The following is a 17,954-nucleotide window of genomic DNA, read 5'->3' on the forward strand; positions in this document are numbered from 1 at the left end:
AAAACCTGCCATCTCTAAGCTGCCGGGACGATAGGTCTGACCTGGCCAGTGGCCACCTCGCATAGGAAGGTGGCGTTACCTGCACTGACTGGGATGTCCTGGCTGTCCTGCACTGGGGCATCTCCGCGTCATATTGCTGTACCTTTGCCAGTGCTACAAAATCCACCCCTTTCGTTAGCGCGTGGATACTCTGTTTGGACAGTGCATCGGCCGCCACTTTGTCCTTGCCAGAGATGTGTCTTACATCTGTGGTGTATTCTGAGATGTAAGACAGGTGACACTGCTGGCGGGTTGCCACGGGTCCAAGATTTTAGCTAAGGTGAAAGTCAGGGGCTTGTGGTTGGTGAAAGCCTTAAAAGACCTGCCCTTGAGGAAGTACCTGAAATGGTGGGTGGCCAAGTACAGCGCCAGTAGCTCTCTGTTGAAAGTGCTCTACTTCAGTTCCAGAGGCTACAGATGTTTGCTGAACAAAGCCAAGGGTTGCCAACTCCTTTCAATCTGCTTCTCCAGAATTCTGCCGATCACAGCTCCTGAGGTGTCCACCATCAGGGCTGTGGGATTGTCTGCCTGGGGTGTGCCAAAAGAGCAGTGCCTGTCAGGGCTTTCTTGGCCTTCATGAAGGGTTCTGCTGACTCTTCTTCCCATGATATGTCTTTACCTTGTCCGCCATCAGGGTGAACGAGGGCTTTATGATCCGGGTGGCCAAAGGGATGAATCTTTGGTAGAAGTTGATCAGCCTGACAAACTCCTGTGGTCCCCTGGTCATGATGGGCCTAGAAAACTTCCATATGGCCTCCACCTTGCTGGCTAGTGGTGTGGCCCCTTCCTTGGTTATCTATGGCTCAGGAAATCGATGGTCTCCAACCCAAACTGGCATTTGGCTGGGTTGATTGTCAGTCTGAATTCACTCAGCTGGGTGTAGAGGTTGCAGAGATACATCGTGTTCTTGTCGGTCCCTGCTTGCCACAGGATATAGTCCAAGTAGACGAATGTGCCAGCCAGGTCTTGGTGCACTGTGTCCATTAGCCGCTAAAATGTCTGTGTGGTGTTCTTCAACCCGAATGGCATGAACAGGAATTCGAACAAGCCGAATGGGGTGATAATGGTGGTCTTGGGGATATTGTCTGGGTGGAGCAGGATTTGATGATATTCCCACATGAAGTCCACTTTGGAGAGGATCTTTCCCCTGTGCAGGCTAACTGCAAAGTCCTGGATCTGGCATTGTAGCCCATGGGTTGCCGTACAGTCTCCAACCCCCAATAGCTTTTGGCACCATGTGCAGGGGAGAAGCCCATGGGCTGTCTGACCGCCGTACTATTTTGAGCTCTTCCAGTTTCTTGAATTCCTCTTTGCCAGCTGGAGCTTTTCTGGAGGAAGACATCTTGCTCATGCATGGAGTGGTGGGCCTTGTTGAGGATGTCATGTTGTAAACTGTGCCAGGGCTTCGCCGTGGTGAATTGGGAGGAGAGCACAGCTGGGAACTCAGCCAGGACCTTGATGTACTCATCCTTGGATCACTGCACGGAGTCCAGGTATGATGCTGGAAGCTTGTCGTCCTTGAGGGGTAAGGTCTGGAATGTCTTTGCATGGACAAGTCTCTGACCCTTGAGGGCCACAAGCAAGCTTTGGATGCGCAGGAAGTCTGCCCAAAGGAGCGGCTGTTCTACTGTGACCAGTGTGGCCAACTGCATTTGGACCTTGCATGTGCATAGGTCCTGATCGTGTTGTTGTTGGCAACACTCAGCATGGGGCCCCATTGCCTGCTCCTAGTGTCCTGCCTCCTGCCCCAGTGTCCACGAGGAATCGCCATCCAAACTGGTGATCCCACACACACAAGAGGCTATCTTGTTGGCCAGCTGTCGTGGCCATCAGCGACGGCTGGCCACGACGTTTCCATGGAACGTGCATGGCAGTCTGCATCAGTGGGCTCTGAAACCCCATCTCTGGTAGTAGAAACACTACCGGTCTTTGGTATCACCTATTCTGTGGGGCTGCTGTTCCTTCAGGGCAGATCAGGCAATGAGCCCCATGGACACTGAGCACTCTTTTCTGCTTCCACAGAATATCCACTCATGCTATGACTTTCCAGGGGTCGCTGAAGTCAGTGTCTGCTAGTTGCAGTTGGATGTCTGCTCAAACTTGATGCAGAGCTCGTGATTTCCAAGGAGGGCCAGCATCTCATTCATCAGAGCCGATGGGGGCCTGTCCCCTAGTCCATACAGATGGAACAGACGTGCTCCTCTCTTGCGCCATGAGAGCCCGAAGTTCTCGATTAGTAAGTCCTTGAAGGCAGTGTAAGTGCCTTGTGATGGGGGCTCTTGGATGAAATTGACCACATGGCTGGCCGTGTCCTAGTCCAGGGCGCTCACCACGTGATAGTACTGGATGAATTTTGCTGTGATCTACTGGATCTGAAAATGTGCCTCAGCCTTGGCAAACCACGCACGTGGTTGGTTCGTCCAGAAGGTCGGCAGCTTAAGAGCAACTGTGTGGACTGCTGCCTGCTTGCTCATTGTTGGATTTAGATGCCGTCTAAACCATCGGGTTCACCAATTGTAACCGTGCGCTAAGTGAAGAAAGACATGCACAAGTGTAGTCAGGTATAGCTCTGCTTTATTGGGAGCTCAAGCCTGACTTTTATATGGTTCGCATTCCCGCTGTTTCCCCCTTTACTGGCACTATGGCCCGCATAACAAAAGTGGGTTTCCCCACGTGGGTACATCGTACATAACAATCTCTTCTTCCCTGTGCAGAGTCCCTGTGTGTTGACTGTGCAGCAGGGCCAGTGCCATTTTGGGGTAGCTGGCCCTTAGTTTCCCCAGCCGTTCATCTGCCAGTTTGCTTGCTGAGGCAAGTGCCGCTCCGCGGTCTGCTACCTTTTTGTTATGCTTGTTGCCCAGAGCGCCGACCCTATTGCCGCAGCTGCAGGCTGCTACAATATGACAAATTTCAATCAATTCTGTGGCTTGTAAATCGTTGAACTAATCTGTTTCCTTTGGTCATCTCCAATATTAGTTAATGACAGGCATTCTGGAACATCTGGCAACTGAATGTGGAATTACAAGTTGATGAAACTCGGGTTCAGAATCGCACATTCTTTATATACCGTCTTTTCCATAGTATTCGAAACAATCATACCTTTAGATAAAAATGAATCTGATCTCAAGTTAGAGCATAACCATTGAATGTTACTGAAGTGTCAAACTTAAATCTTCAAAGAACCATGTTAAACGGACAAAATAGCAACTTACCTTTTAATTAAAAGGTCAATGAAAGCAAAATTAATATATTTCTCCCAAAATAAGTATCACAGTTGTTCCTGTGCCAAATACTGATAAATTCAATGAGTAATGTTTCATGTTTTGATCAGAGAACTAGAATGAATTAGAAAATGTTCCCTTCAATTTGTACACTAAATTACATTTTAGATCATAATCAGATCCACATCAAAGAAGTGGGAATTATGTTTAATATCATATGCTTCAAGTATCATTGTGTGTATTTGGACTGTTCCTTTTACATATATATCCATTCTTTGTAGAACATGCTAGTCTGTACAGAAGGGAATTCACTCCACCCCCTCTCCTCACCCTCCCCCCCCCCCCACGCCCCTTTCATGCCTGGAGAATTAATGTAAATTATGAGGTGCATACGGGCTTAGTTTCCTGGCAACACCAGGCCTGAAGATATCATTGCATATTTTGAAGTCGTTTTACGGGAAAGGGTTTCAATCTGATTGATCATAGTTTAACAATTACTATTGGAAGCACACCTGCTCTATTGGCGTTTGTGTTCTGTAGTGATATGTGTTGGAGAAGTTTCAAGTGTATCCCAGCTAAACTTGGAATAAAATTTACTTCGTGAATGCATATGAATGGCAATATTATAACTTTTATGTATAATTTTAAAGTAGGGATTGGTCTTGGATTTTAATTTTGTTTATCTGTTTCGACTGATCGTTCACTTTAGAGATGTCAAAATCATAACTTTCATGGCTTTGCTGGTACCAGCTTTACTTGCAATGCTAATCAAAAATATTAGTGTGAAGTTTGTACATTGAACTATATGAGGCAATATTAGACTGACTATTGTGTTCAATCAATATTGGATGAGACTATTTTCCTTTTTTTGAAAATAAAAGGCGGGAGGATTTATGAGGGATTAACAGTACATGACTATATCTTTTATTGTGGCATGTTTACTTTTTAAACTTGAGTTTATGGACAAACAATATACAAAAGTTAGCCCTCTCTCTCTCTCTCTCTCTCTCTCTCTCTCTCTCTCTCTCTCTCTCTCTCTCTCGCTCTCGCTCTCAACTCCTTCCTCCTCATTGGTTCATTTGCCCTGGTTCTATTTTGAGAAAAAAAATCAAAAGAAAGAACACACATACTTTTGACTGGTCTCACCTTCGTGTGTTTTTTTTAAGTTGGGCTGAACAGGAAATATAACACACAGCTTTCAGTGATATTACAGCTGCAGCAGCCTCTTACTGACTCTGGTCCAAAGATAATTATTGTCCTCAGAAGTCACAGGCTTAATGGACCTTGTGCAAGGCCTAAAGGCTGTTATTTCATTTTTGTAGTATATACTTTAATTTCTCAGCTGACACATTTCATAGTGTGTTTGTGTGTGTTCCAGTTTTTAAAGAGACTGTGTCTTTTGTAATTATTTTCATCAAAAATCATTTCTGAACATTTTTGCATTTAAAACTTTATAAGAATAATATTAACCAGTGTTACCTATATTTCATGGTTGGAAAAGAAGAAGCCCATTTTAATTTATCATTAAAAGTAATATAATGAAAAATAGTCCTATACCTAATTACAGTAAAGTGAATGAGTCTTATTCCTTTCATAGACTCTGGGCTACTTCTGCAACCAATGATTGCATTTACCCTAAGTAACGACATTTATAAGGAGATGGCAGTTTTATAAAAGGTGATAACACAGATTGCAATTTCAATGCTTTCATTTCCACTCCTCTTTGCTGAGCATTCTCTACAACTTTGCAGAGTACTCTTTTCGACACTTCCTCCTCAGCACCATGTGCATGTAAAAACCTTTTATTCTGTTTTCTCTTACTGTTTGTTGAAAGCATATTTCAACAATATACATCCATTTTATTCAAAAGAAATAATATTAATCCATTGGAAGCAAATGGTAATTTTCTAAAAAATTGATTCTGTCTTGAAATTTAATATGGATAAATCAATATTTTTGATTTATCTCTTCCAAACCCATGCTTTAGATTTTTTTTGACTTACCTTTATTTTTAAAGCTGCGGATGGCTAACATCTATCTACATGCACAATATACACACGTATATATAATGTAATGTATATTCCTAAAGCTGGGCATGTGCCCCCTTGCTCCATGCCTTGGCTGCTCCCAGGTTGCCATGGTGAGGATTCCTAATCGTCCCTGCACATGACAGGCTCCTGTTTGTCTGTGCTCCCCTGGGTGTAAATTTCCAGGCTCAAAAATTCATGCGAGCATATCATCCGCCGTGCAGATGTTTCACTGCTTTAGAATATCAGGCAGCTGCTTGTGCCACTGTCGACAGCTAATTGGAGACCGCATCGCAGGAACAGAGGCGTAATTACAGCATAAATACACATCCTCTGGTGCATCATTGTATCTCTATTAACAGAAAATTTTAAACAGTGCTCAGAGTGTAATTAGTGTAGTTGATAAAGTTGTAAAACATGTAAATAAGGGAAGTAGCAGGTACGTGGCCAATTGCTACCCAACACTGGGGGGATGTAGATTATTGCCTATTTAGAAAATAATTAGCAAACCTACATTAGCAAAGCTTGCATCCTACAGAAGCAAGGCAAACATTTATTCTGGTAACAGCTCTTTCTGTGCTAGCCATGAAAATCTGCTAATATTTGTAATTTAGCCCTCATTACCAGAGGATAAAGCATGAAAAGAGCTCAGACATGAAAAATGACAAGTAATATTAATTTTTATTCCAGACGAAAGACTTCTTTTGCTGGCTGCATGCTGATTTCTCGGCAGGGTCCCTGGTGCTGCGTGCGGGGAAGAGGTGATGGGTAGCTAGTACTTTAGGATTCAGGAAGTGTAGCTGGCTTCTGAGCAGAAGATGTACCCTGGGGTAACCGTGACAATGGCTGATGAGGCTTACCGCATATGTGTCCTCAGAGCCAGATTTAAGAGACACACTTTCAGAGCCCAATGAATACAAAAACTGTTGCTGCTTCATTTGAGAACTACTGTGGCATTTTCCATCTTTTCAAAAATAATAAAATATGTAACAAGCAAGGAATTTATTTTTCATTTTACTGGAATATTATTAGAAAGAAATGTCTCATTCCATTGAACCTCATTTCCCTTTAGAGTCCCCAGTCATTATTTTAACTGCCTGCTTTTACAGATAGAAAGATGATGTTGAATGTATCTGTGTGCAGTGAAGTACAATGAAGATTGTACTCTGCTACCTTAAGGCTAGCAGACTTTTATTTTTTTTTCCCAAGGACATAGCCACTGATTTGCAAAACTTTTAATAAAGCTCTTCAACAGTCCATTTAAACGTAAAAACTGTTTTCAAAAATACATCTAATTCTTCAACAATTAAAAAAATTTACCCATAAAAGTTTTCAATTCTACTAATTCTTTCCTCTTCAGAGCTTTGTTCCAGAGTTCTTTAAAAAAAAGGTACAATACATCTTTTGTCAGCCTCAGGATAGATTTAAGCACTTGTCAAAATGTCTCTCATTCCATCTCTTTTGTCTTCACACCTGGTCTTAAAGCTCTATAAACTGCATAACCTATAATTAATATCATTTTATGAGAAATTTTAGAGCTGCATCAGCTTCTTTTAATTCATAAATAATAGATTTAATGTCTCCATGTCTATTGGACTGATTACATTACATTTCTGTGCCAATATTGGAACCAAGGCAGATCTCCTAGCTCATGTGTCATTCTGATGTGAGTACTTTCTCAAAGTACTGCCCTGTAAGTATGCTCAAAACAGTCTCTTTCTAATGTGGGAACAACATTTCAAGAATTCTTGAATTCTGTGCAATTGACGGTCATTTATAAGGGATTGCAATTTGCCAGCAGTTTGACTGAAAGATGATTAAAACATTAATAAATAGACTTTGATATTATCCAAAATATATATTTATCCATTTCCTTGTTTTCTTGCATGCTTTAATGTACACATAGAAGATGCTGAAAATGTTTGGCAAAGACCGGAAGTGACTCTGGAAAGAGAAGGAGTTTATATTTCATGAAAATGACTTTCATCACGACACACAAGGACGTGAAATTTTAATTAAATTGTTGAAGAAATCATCCCGGTCAGCAGCAAAAGTCATTATATTTTACAAAGAAAATGTTGACTTCATTGGAATAAGCTTCAGGGGCAGGACTGGAACTGCTTAGTGTTTCTGAGTGGGGATAATTTTTGAGACAATGTTTTTCTCTCTGTAAATGCTGCCTAACCTGCTGAGTGTTTCCAGCATTTTCAGTTAAACCAGAACACCTGCAAGTGCAGGGGTGTCAAGTGCAATACACAAGTGTGCTGGAGACCTGCTGAGTTTCTCCAGCATATTCAGTTTTTATTTCAGATTTCTTGCGTCTCTGTAATTCCCCTTTGGTATATTAGTTTTAATTTTATTTTCTGGTTTCTTAATACTAATTTTGTGAGTGATCTTGACATTAAGATGAGCCACTGGCCTATTCCCAGCATCTCCATTGTATCCTTATTATGTGGTTTTAAAGGCTGAAGAGATTGGAGGAGGAGGCCATTTCCTCAGACTTGCTCCAACAGATCATACGAATGTGATTCAAATTCTACCATTATTTTACCATCATTCCTTTATTGCTCGATCACTTTAATGCCCCAAAATGTAATGATCTTGGTCTTGGATATTGACGTCTAGAATAGAAAAATCCAAAAATTCACAATGAACTGAGTGGATGGATACTTCCACAGACTTAAATTCCTGTTCTTAAAAGTAGTTAGTTGTATCTTGTTTAGATAATTTGCCACCTTTTCTCTAGAGATGTAGGCCATACTCCTGGGCTAACTCAGCAACAATGATTCACTGTTGACTGATATTTTAGGTAGTGCAAAATGTGCTCCCATTTATAATTTTCAAGGATACCTCTGAGAATCAGGAAGAGATGAAAATGATAACAGACACAAGAGCCCCCAGATGCTGGAATCTGGAGCAAAATAGTCCTCACCAGTCTTGATAAAGACTTGGAACATCGACAGTTCTTTTTCTCCCACTGATGCTACTCAACCCTTTGAGCTTCTCCCACAGATTATTTTTTACTTGATAAATGATCACATCTTTTCTGAGATATCCTGAGCCACTTTGCAGACAGTTTACAACTATTCAACTATGCTCACTGCTGTAATGTAAGAAACACGACAGCCAATTTCAGTACTAGTTGACAGAGCAACAATAACCAGGATGTGAGAACATCCATATTCTTACCAAATAGTACCATGGAGGTTTTAACAGCCAACTGACAGGGAAGGTGAAGCCAGTGTTAAAAGCCTCATCAGAATTGCCCCTCAACCAAAAGTAGAATTTTTATTAAGTAATATTAAGGTTATAAAACCTAAATTAAAATTAACTATGTATCAAATTGAATTTATACAAATTGCTTTAGTAGTTTCTAGGAAATGTATAGCAATATCATGGAAGTCAGATACAGATTTAAGTCTAGAAAAATGGCATGCAGAACTTCATAGCTGCATACCACTTGAGAAGATTACTTAGAGCTTATGAAAGAAATATCATGTATTTTTAAAATATGGCACCCATATTTACAAAATGTGGGTTTGTCTGTTTAATATACTCTGAAATTTCTCTGTAACTTCCAATATTAGACTTTATGATATAAACGCTCTATTCCCATGACATGCTCAGTCCTTCCTTTCTATTTTCTTTTTTCTTTCTAGGAGTTTGGGAGGGAGGGGAGGTGAGAGGGTGGAAGGGCTTTAAATATATATATATAAAACTTTTAAAAATAACATTATTAATTATTATCATGGTTTAGAATTTGTGGAAAAAAAACAAAAATAGAATGGTGGTGCAGTATCAGAATAAATTTTGGATTGAAGTCTCTGTGGTCTGACTGCAGTGCACAGTCTATCACATTCTGATGTGGTCATGTTATCTTCTGAGCCATGGGTGTTGGATGTGAGCTCTTGATATTAAGTAAAAACACAATGAAAACACACCGAAATGCTGGAGGAACTCAGCTGGTCTTTTCAACATCCAAAAGAGACAAAGATATATTGCCAACATTTAGGGCATAAGACCTTCTTCAAGGAATAAGCAGAATGAGCCATATAACCATATAACCATATACAGCACAGAACAGGCCAGTTTGGCCCTACTAGTCCATGCCGGAATAAATCTCCACCCTCCTAGTCCCACTGACCAGCACCTGGTCCATACCCCTCCAATCCTCTCCCCTCCACGTAATTATCCAGTCTTTCCTTAAATGTAAATAATGTCCTTGCTTCAACCACATCTGCCGGAAGCTTATTCCACATCCCAACCACCCTTTGCGTGAGAAATTTCCCCTCATGTTCCCCTTATAATTTTCCCCCTGCAATCTCAAACCATGGCCTCTGGTTTGAATATCCCCCACTCTTAATTGAAAAAGCCTATCCACATTGACTTGAACACCTCCATCAAAGGTGGAAGCAGGAAATCTCAGAATTCAGACAATGCTGGCTGAGGGAGGAATCCAGACCAACAAAAGGTGTTCATTATATATGATAAGGGATGAGGTAAAAATTTAACATGTCTGTGTGAAATGAAATGGAAGGGAGAGTCAGAGCTGGGGGAACTTGATGGGGGAAGATGTGTGGGGTGGGGTAGAGGGGTATTGGTTAATGAAAGCCAGTAAAGTCAATACTAATGCTTATTAATTGCCATTCGAAAGATGAGCTGTTGTTCCTCCAATTTATGGTTGGTCTCAGTCTGGCAGTGCGTGAGACATAGACAGACAGGACTGCAAGAGAATGGGATGGGGAATTGAAATGGGAGGCCACAGGGAGATCCATGCTATTGTGGCGGTCAAAGCCAACGTACTGAACAAAGTGATCTCCCAGTGTGCATCCAGTCTCTCTGATGTAGAGGAGATGACAACGGGAGCACCAGATGCAGTTGATGACCCCTGCAGATTCGCACGTGATAAGTTGCTTCACTTGGAAGGACTATTGGGGCCGCAAACGGTGGTGAGGGAGGAGGTGTGGACGCAAGTGAAAACGTTCTAGATATAAGACTAGGACTGAGCAGAAAGGGTCCCAGTCTAATCCCCATCAGTCTGGCTTTTGTGCAGAGGTTCACCTATCAGTGTTACTGTCAGTGTCCATCATCAACTAAATTTAAAGACATATTTATATATTCTCATGCACTTGAGAAAAGTCCACAAATACAGTGTACTATTTCTCCAGGTTCAGTGAAATGTTTGGCATCCAAATCAGTTTCAAAGAGTTCAGTCTCTCTGCTGCAGCTGGCACATAAACATTGCAATCAGAAGCAAATTGTCACAATTCAAAGTAACAGTTGATTTCCGACTCACATTTGTAACTAACTAGAAGGAAAAGCCTTGCATTTTCAAAGTTCCTTGTGTATTCATTCCTAAGTATTTTGCAAAGAAAATGTTGAGAAATAATGCTGAAGCATTGTGGATTAAAAACCGTTACCTTAACCTTGGCTTCTATTTTCACCTTCCCCCTTGTCATCCTCTCAGCTTCTATGTATTCAGTCAATAACCAATTAGTGTCATGGTGACCACGATGTCAGACCAGCACTAGTACTCAGAGGGTTAATGAGGGCTTTATTTTCCCTTCTCCAATGTGGGTGCTTGTGCCTTTGGCCTCTGTTTACTGCTTTTGATTACATAAGATTTACTCCAGCCCCCTTAGGGTGTGAATTATCATCGCCTGGCCTGACCTTTCTTAGCAAGGTATTTATCATGTCATCCAGCACTTCCAGCAAATCCAAGCAGCCTCTCTACATATAGTGTTGGAAACCATCAAACGCTACAGCTAAAAAAAATACATCTCTAGGATTCCTTTAGAAATAGTGATGAAGGCATTTTACCTCCCAGGGACAGTGAACATTTTTACTTGCATCCCAAGCAGTAACTGAGCCTGGAATCCTTGAGGAATCCAGAAGTATTTAAAAAAAAAGATCTTTGTATCGCCTCCATTTTCTGTTATTGTCTGTTCTATGTTTCAAAATAAAATCTGTTTTCTTCATCTTTTTCGATAATCCCCAGTTACAAAATAAGCACCAGATTCTGCTGTCGAGCATCTGAAGATAATCCCCAGGTGGTGCCTCAGAGACACCATTGGTCTCATTCCTACTTTTCTCTCTAGTTAAATTTTAAATTTAGAAATATAGCACAGTAACAGGCCCTTTCGACCCACAAGTCTGTGCCACCTAATTGACCGACAACCCGGTACGTTTTGAAAGGTGGGAGGAAACCAGAGTCCCCGGAGAAAACCCACACAGACTCAGGGAGAACATACAAGCTCCTTACAGTCAGTGTGGGATTCGAACCCCAGTCCTGATTGCTGGTGCTGTAAAGGCATTGTGCAAACTGCTATGTCAACCATGCTGCCTTTTTTTTAAACAATAACTTATGCTATAATCCCTTCAACCCTCTCATGATTATATTTCCTGAATTTGAAACAAAATGTACATTTCACTTCTCCTTTGTTGCTACTCCCTGCATATTTTGCAGCCCTATCAAGTTTTCTGACATTGGTGTCCTGCAGGATGACCCAGGGAACGACATGGGATGTATCACCATCTAAAAAATGTTCTGTGTGTTTTCCATATGACAAGGTGACTGAAAGCAGGAACCTAATACCTCAATATAATGCAAATTACTTTTCCTTCCGGGTATTGAGTTGAACTCCAGCTGTGCAAATGGGTCGATAGGTGAATTCATAATCCAACATGAAATGGATTTGGATTTTAATCTTAGGTTCGTGTTAGTTGATCACCTTACACTGTTTTTAGTGATGCTTCTTTTGATCTCAGAAACTCTGGGAAAGAGGAAAAAAGAATTTAAGACTTTATTCATTTTTGCTGTTCAATGACCAATGGCAACATTCTTTGAGTCAATAGAATAGGGGCAGCAGTCAGTTTGCCTGTTGTTCAGCAATGATTAGTCATCCAATATTCAATGGCTCAGTTCACACCCCAAAGGACCATTTGTACAAGATAGCAGAGGGTAGGTTGTGCTCAGTGTGAGATAATGTCTTCAAAGCTGTTGGTGGCAGTGGGTGGAGCAATTGGAAGGATTCAACTTTCGTCTTGACAAAGAACGAGAGGAGACAGACATAAAGAGAACAAACTTAAAACAAGCCAGTTTCATTTCAGATTGTTAGAGACCCAGTACAAGCTATTCCTTATTGCTCAGACGGTGAAATCATGTCAAGCCATTCCCCAGTGTATATTTTATGGTTAACCGAATGCTTGCTAAAGCAAACTAATAATCTGGTAATAGATCAGTTCCTTTTCCTGTACTAATGGCACAATGCAAGCTAGGAGCCAATTCTCTCATACTAAATTAATGTTTTCGTTTGTGTTTAAAAATCAACGGGAATGCTGCAAGTGAGACACAGAAATTTGGTAAAAGTTGATCTTTATATTTTAAGGACATTGTTTTTGTCATTTGGCACAATTTACCTGGCCTTTTTTGAGCTGTTATAGATGTATGGTGTAAAGCTGCTATTTTCCCCACTGGCTCTGTGCCTGGTGAAATTAAAATTGAACTAATATTTAAATGAACCATTCTGTGTTTTTTTTTATTCTAGGAGAAATGCCAACAGGAAAAGCAAAAAGAGTAATTGCTTGGCTCTCTAGTTTTCAAAATGTATTTATTGTTAAGACAAATTTTGAAGGTTCTTTCTAGATTAATTTCTCCATAAGGCTTGGAGTTTGTATGCTCATTTCTTCTGTCCTTGCAGTTTGTATGGAGAGATGTCTCAGATTTAAGATTTAAATCTCAATGATCAGCACTTGTGCAGAACTGGCACCTGTCCTTTCCAAGTCAAAACACCAAGTTCTTGGTGTTGGTACAGGTCACAGCACTGAAAATACACAAGGTGGCGTTGCCAGCTCAAATCAAACATTTGCAGCTAAATGTGAAAAAAAATCTCTTCATCGTGTGACATCTAAAGCAACATCCACGGAGAAACAGAATTTTATTTCACGTTCATGTGGATCAAATACTTTGAAGCTTGTTTGCAAGTGCATTGTCTTCAGATATTTGACTTGAAATCGAAAAAAAAATTTTTGATGATTTCAGGAGGACATTACATTCGATGGAAAACTTTCATTGATGAATAACTGAAATATATAAGAACTCTTGTGAAGGCTATATCTGCAAGTTACAAACTTTCCCATAACCTTTCAGATAAAAGTTTTATATTAATATCTTGTGTTCAATGCCATGATCTTCTACAGTTCTTTACTTAAAATATAAGTAATAATATTTTTCAACCCCCATCCCCCTACCCCATACTGGATCTCCTTTTAACTCCAAGATATAATTTTCTCTTCCTCTCCTGTGAACCATCTAATTTTAGGGTTAATCAGATGTGGCAAAATATATGATGATCCCTCAACTGCTCATGACTTTTTGCACCGATATTTGTGAGTGTGCATCTTACATTTCTAATGCCATTAATCCCTTTAATCTAATACCCACCCCCAAACTCCATCAATGTAGGTGAGATATTACAGCTGTTATCAGACTTAGTTGCAGATGAGCACACACACAGGGCATCACAGTAATGAGACCTTTCAAACTTCACTACAATGAAACATAGACACAATAAAAAAAAACAGACATGGAAACCTGTGACACAAGGTATGTTCATGTCATATGTCACAGTGCAAAATAATGAGATATAATATGTTGTCACTGTCACCCATGTCACATAAATTATCATATCATATACATCCCACTTAATTACAAGGCACATGACTGGTGCACACAGTGTGTTTTTGCTGCTATGCCTTTTTTTTTTAATATTTATTTTCATGTCATTTGTTGTGAACAGCCCAATAAAGTGCCTGCAGTCAGTCCTTCCTGTGGACAGAATAATTAGTTCAGATTTTATGACTTTTTTTTGCTTTCTTGTGAATTTATTGATGTTATTCATTGCACAATCCTATTGAGGATAACCAGTAACGGTGGGATAGCAATCCCATGCCCACAGCAGGGAGCCACGCTTGATGGAAGAACAGTTGGAGAAGCAGGGGCACAGTGTTCTAGTCCTCGTGGCTTCCCCACCGAGAAGACCAGATTGTGGAATAAGCCTTGTACTACGTAAAGCAGGATTTTCTCTACTTTTCACTCCATTATTTTGTGACCCGTGCCTGAACCTGCATTTCTGTCCGTAATCCAAGCACCACATTTTCATGCCAGTACAATGTTTCCTTTTTACTTGAGACACCTCGGTGAAGGGTCATTGCTCTGCTGAGCTGGAACAGAGAAGGAGAAAAGACAGGTCCATGTGAGGCGATAAAGTGATACCAAAAGCTTGGGTCTAAAGAGCTTGCAAGCTGTTGGAGCTAAATACAGTTGAGGAATTTCACAGTATTAAAGCTCTGATAAATGAGGCAGAACATAATGTGCATTGTGTTGAAACAATAACTGCATCAGTTCTGATTCATTGTTGTGGGACATCTTTAGAGTAAATTAACTGCATTCCTGCAAAGGCTACGTCAGGAATTTTGTTTCTTTCTTGGAAGTTACACAATTAGGAGGAGATCAAACTTTTCAAAGTTTAATTTTTTTTTACAGCTGAGTCAAATAGATTCATTCTGGTGATATCAGTTGGGATCTGAAAGCCATTGCAGTGCATTGGGGGGGAGGGGTAGAAGAAGCAAAGCAAAACTTTTGTAAGAGTATTTGGGTTTGCAAATGCCAACATATTTTGTATTTGGTTTGAACAGAAATTTAACATCAAAATCAAGCAAAAGGCAAAATTTCTAAACATGGCATTGTGGAAGTGACAGCTAAATATTTTCCCCAGCAAAAGTAGCGTAACAATTATGAAAGCAGTAGTTTGGAGTTACTTTAAGCTACAAGACAAAAGGAGGAGTTCCTTATGCATTAAAATTCCTTTATTGGCAGGTAGTAATACACATAATGTATCAACTTTTGCCTGCCATAAAAGCACTTGAAGAGCACCACTAGCAATGCCCAGCGATCCCAACAATCAGAAAAATAAGCCCCTTCAGAGACACTGAGTATCCGTGGATTCTCCTCCAGTGATCCTGCCGCCTTTGCAGCCTAACAGCCTCCTATTCGATCTATTAGCAAACCTGAGTTCACAGCTCTGAGCCTCCTATACAATCAGGAAGCTTTAAGCATGTGAGGCCCCAATGAGTGCCCTTTTTGATCTCGGCACCCTCTCAAAACCTGGTTCTCATGAGACAAGTCACCTGCAGCCTGTGTGGGTCCTTCAGCCACTGAGCCCCTTTCTGTCCGCTGCTGTGGTCATCTTCCCTATATGGTCATCTCCTAGGCTGATGCTTCTCAAGAGGAGGTGTTCTCCCACCCTAGTGTCCTGTGCTGGTCCACTGATCACTGAAAGTCAGCAATCCCTCATGGCCCATTGCCAAGCATGGGTGCCGCCATCTTGGGAATATCTCCATGGTTTTCAAGATGTTTAAAAAGCCACGCTGTCGGCCCCTTTAGCAGAGCGTCAACATAATGACGAGACAGTAAGACCCTGTGGAGCAGCACCATGTCTACGTTCCAGGCAGTGTTGCTGTTACCTCAACTCTGAAAGCCTTGCCATTTTCATCAAGAGCGGCCAACTATCAATATCACAAAACACATTGTTTTTAATAATATGACCACAAGACATTCCAAAATACTCTGCAGAAAATTAAGTATATTTTAATGAATTATAGTCACTTATAAAATTAGAAAGACAGCAGCCAATTTATGTTTAGCAAACTCTCACAATCAGCTTTGTGATAATGATCAGTGAACTGTGTTTTTTTTGATGTTGATAAATGCCAGCCAGGATTCCAGAGATGGTGCCTTCTGACATAGGCAAATAGATGTGGATTTGATTTAATGCCTTATCTGAATGACAACATCTCTGTCAGTGTAGACTTTCCATAGGACTATGCTGGATTATCTGCCTCGATTTTTGTGTTGAAGGCTCTGGTGAAGGACTTGAACCTGCAGACTTCTGATTCATAGGCAAGCATTATGATCCGACCCATAGCTGAAATGACCAGAACTGAGTCAAAATTCACAAGATCATAGTAATATTGTACTATGAAGCATTCAATGATGCTTTGCTGTTGACAATAAATTTGCATTGCAAAGTGTGCAGGCTAAGTAAATGAGCAGTGAGGTAAATCGCTGGATAGCATTTGACAATAGAGTTCCAATGGACATTTTTATAAACTCTGGATTGCTCAGAATAGTGTATGAAATAAACAGAAATAACACCGATTTCCTATTGGGAGAATTGTTTTAAAGAATGCTTCACATACAAATGTGAAACATGGGAACAAAAAGGACTGGAATTTTTTTCATTGAAATGCTCAGTAAGTACGCTGAAGAAAGTGACCTTGTCATTTTTAATTTTAAAAACACTGCAGTTAGCCTCAGGTGTTTATTTATTACTGCTATACACCAAAAGTCTCCATCCAATTCTTTTGAAAAAAATTACATTGGTTAAGTTGTCGCCCATTTCATTTGTCTTAAAAGCCCTCTTAGGTTGACAAATATCCTGGAGAAACGGCTACTGATGTTTGATAGGATAATGTGTAGCCCCTTACGACAGGGATGAAGGCAGCGAACTTATCATCCTTTACTAATGCTCAACATGGGTCAGTAACAGTGCTGGAGGTGACAGGGAATGTTACGTGTGGGAAACAAGGATTGAGAGGTGGAGGAGGGGACTTTCTTTCACAGTGTTCTCATTCTATAGCAATAGAAACAGCTGCAAAAGCAATGGTCAGTTATCAGCTCTGGTTCAGTGCACACCATTAATTGTCACCATGAAACAGACCCTTATGAGTATTCTTCACTTGTATACTTGCCAGAGTGAGACATTCAACTTTCCATTTTAGACCCACATCAGGCCTTAAAGGAGCATTGTTGCCAGGTTAGATACTGGGAATTTGTGAAAACCACCCGACACAGTGGTCGTTAGCATCTCTTGTGTGAGCTCTGCATTAGCTGTCTTTTGTTTTGCCTGAAGCCTTTAAACAAGAGGTTCCCATCCCATTTTTTTCATGTACCACACTTTGGAGTGGTCAATACTTTTTCTCTGCTCCCACACATTCTAAACTCCACCCCCCCAAAAAAAAATTAAAACTTGTTTTTGCATGATGGTGTCCCCAGCCAAATTATATGTCAGATGCTATAACCCTAACCCTTCTCCAACTTTTTGGGAAATTTGTTGAAACAATAGAATTAGGAGGTTGGGTGTGCAGTTCATTGTTGACACTGCTCTGATGGGCCAGAAGAGTTTTCCACCATCTTACATTCTTTGTGATCACAAATGGCTTGTAGTGAAGGCACCTTACTAAATACAGTTAACTCATCTATGAGTAAAGATTTTTATCACTAAATGGCTGAACCATGATGTATGCTTTTCAGAAGCAAAAAAAAAAACCCAACCTGCTGTTGAAACTCAGTTGGTTGAGCAGGATCTGTAGAGAGAAAAGAAATTATTACCGTTTCAGGTCAAAACCCTTCATCATGATGAAAACCTGTCTTAACCAGCGTTGATGCTGCTTCACCCATTGAGTTCCTCCAGCAGATTGCTTGTTATTCCAGTTTCCACCATCCGCATTCTCTTGTCTCTCTGGATATGGATTTTCAGTTCAGGGGACTAAAAGCCAATCTTAATTTAATAATTAGTTTCTTCTTATCTGAGCTGTTTCCCACCTT

General features: G+C 40.6%; 1 protein-coding gene and 1 long non-coding RNA gene across 12 annotated transcripts in view; one reads left to right on the forward strand and one right to left on the reverse strand.

Annotated features, from left to right (window-relative positions):
• The window catches only part of LOC138736914 (PC3-like endoprotease variant B), a 1,109,211-nt gene that overhangs the window by 270,212 nt on the left and 821,045 nt on the right, over positions 1-17,954 (forward strand). The window lies entirely within an intron of this gene.
• LOC138736919 (uncharacterized) lies at positions 7,841-13,839 on the reverse strand. 2 transcript variants are annotated; one of them, XR_011340658.1, is made up of 3 exons: positions 13,731-13,839; positions 11,883-12,060; positions 7,841-7,908 (listed from the first exon to the last, which is right to left on the reverse strand). It is a non-coding gene; the product is annotated as an uncharacterized lncRNA (long non-coding RNA). The 2 variants fall into 2 exon arrangements; XR_011340659.1 differs by having other exon boundaries at positions 7,855-7,908; positions 11,903-12,060.

This window comes from Narcine bancroftii, chromosome 6, assembly GCF_036971445.1.
Source record: "Narcine bancroftii isolate sNarBan1 chromosome 6, sNarBan1.hap1, whole genome shotgun sequence".
Taxonomy (NCBI): Eukaryota; Metazoa; Chordata; class Chondrichthyes; order Torpediniformes; family Narcinidae; genus Narcine; species Narcine bancroftii.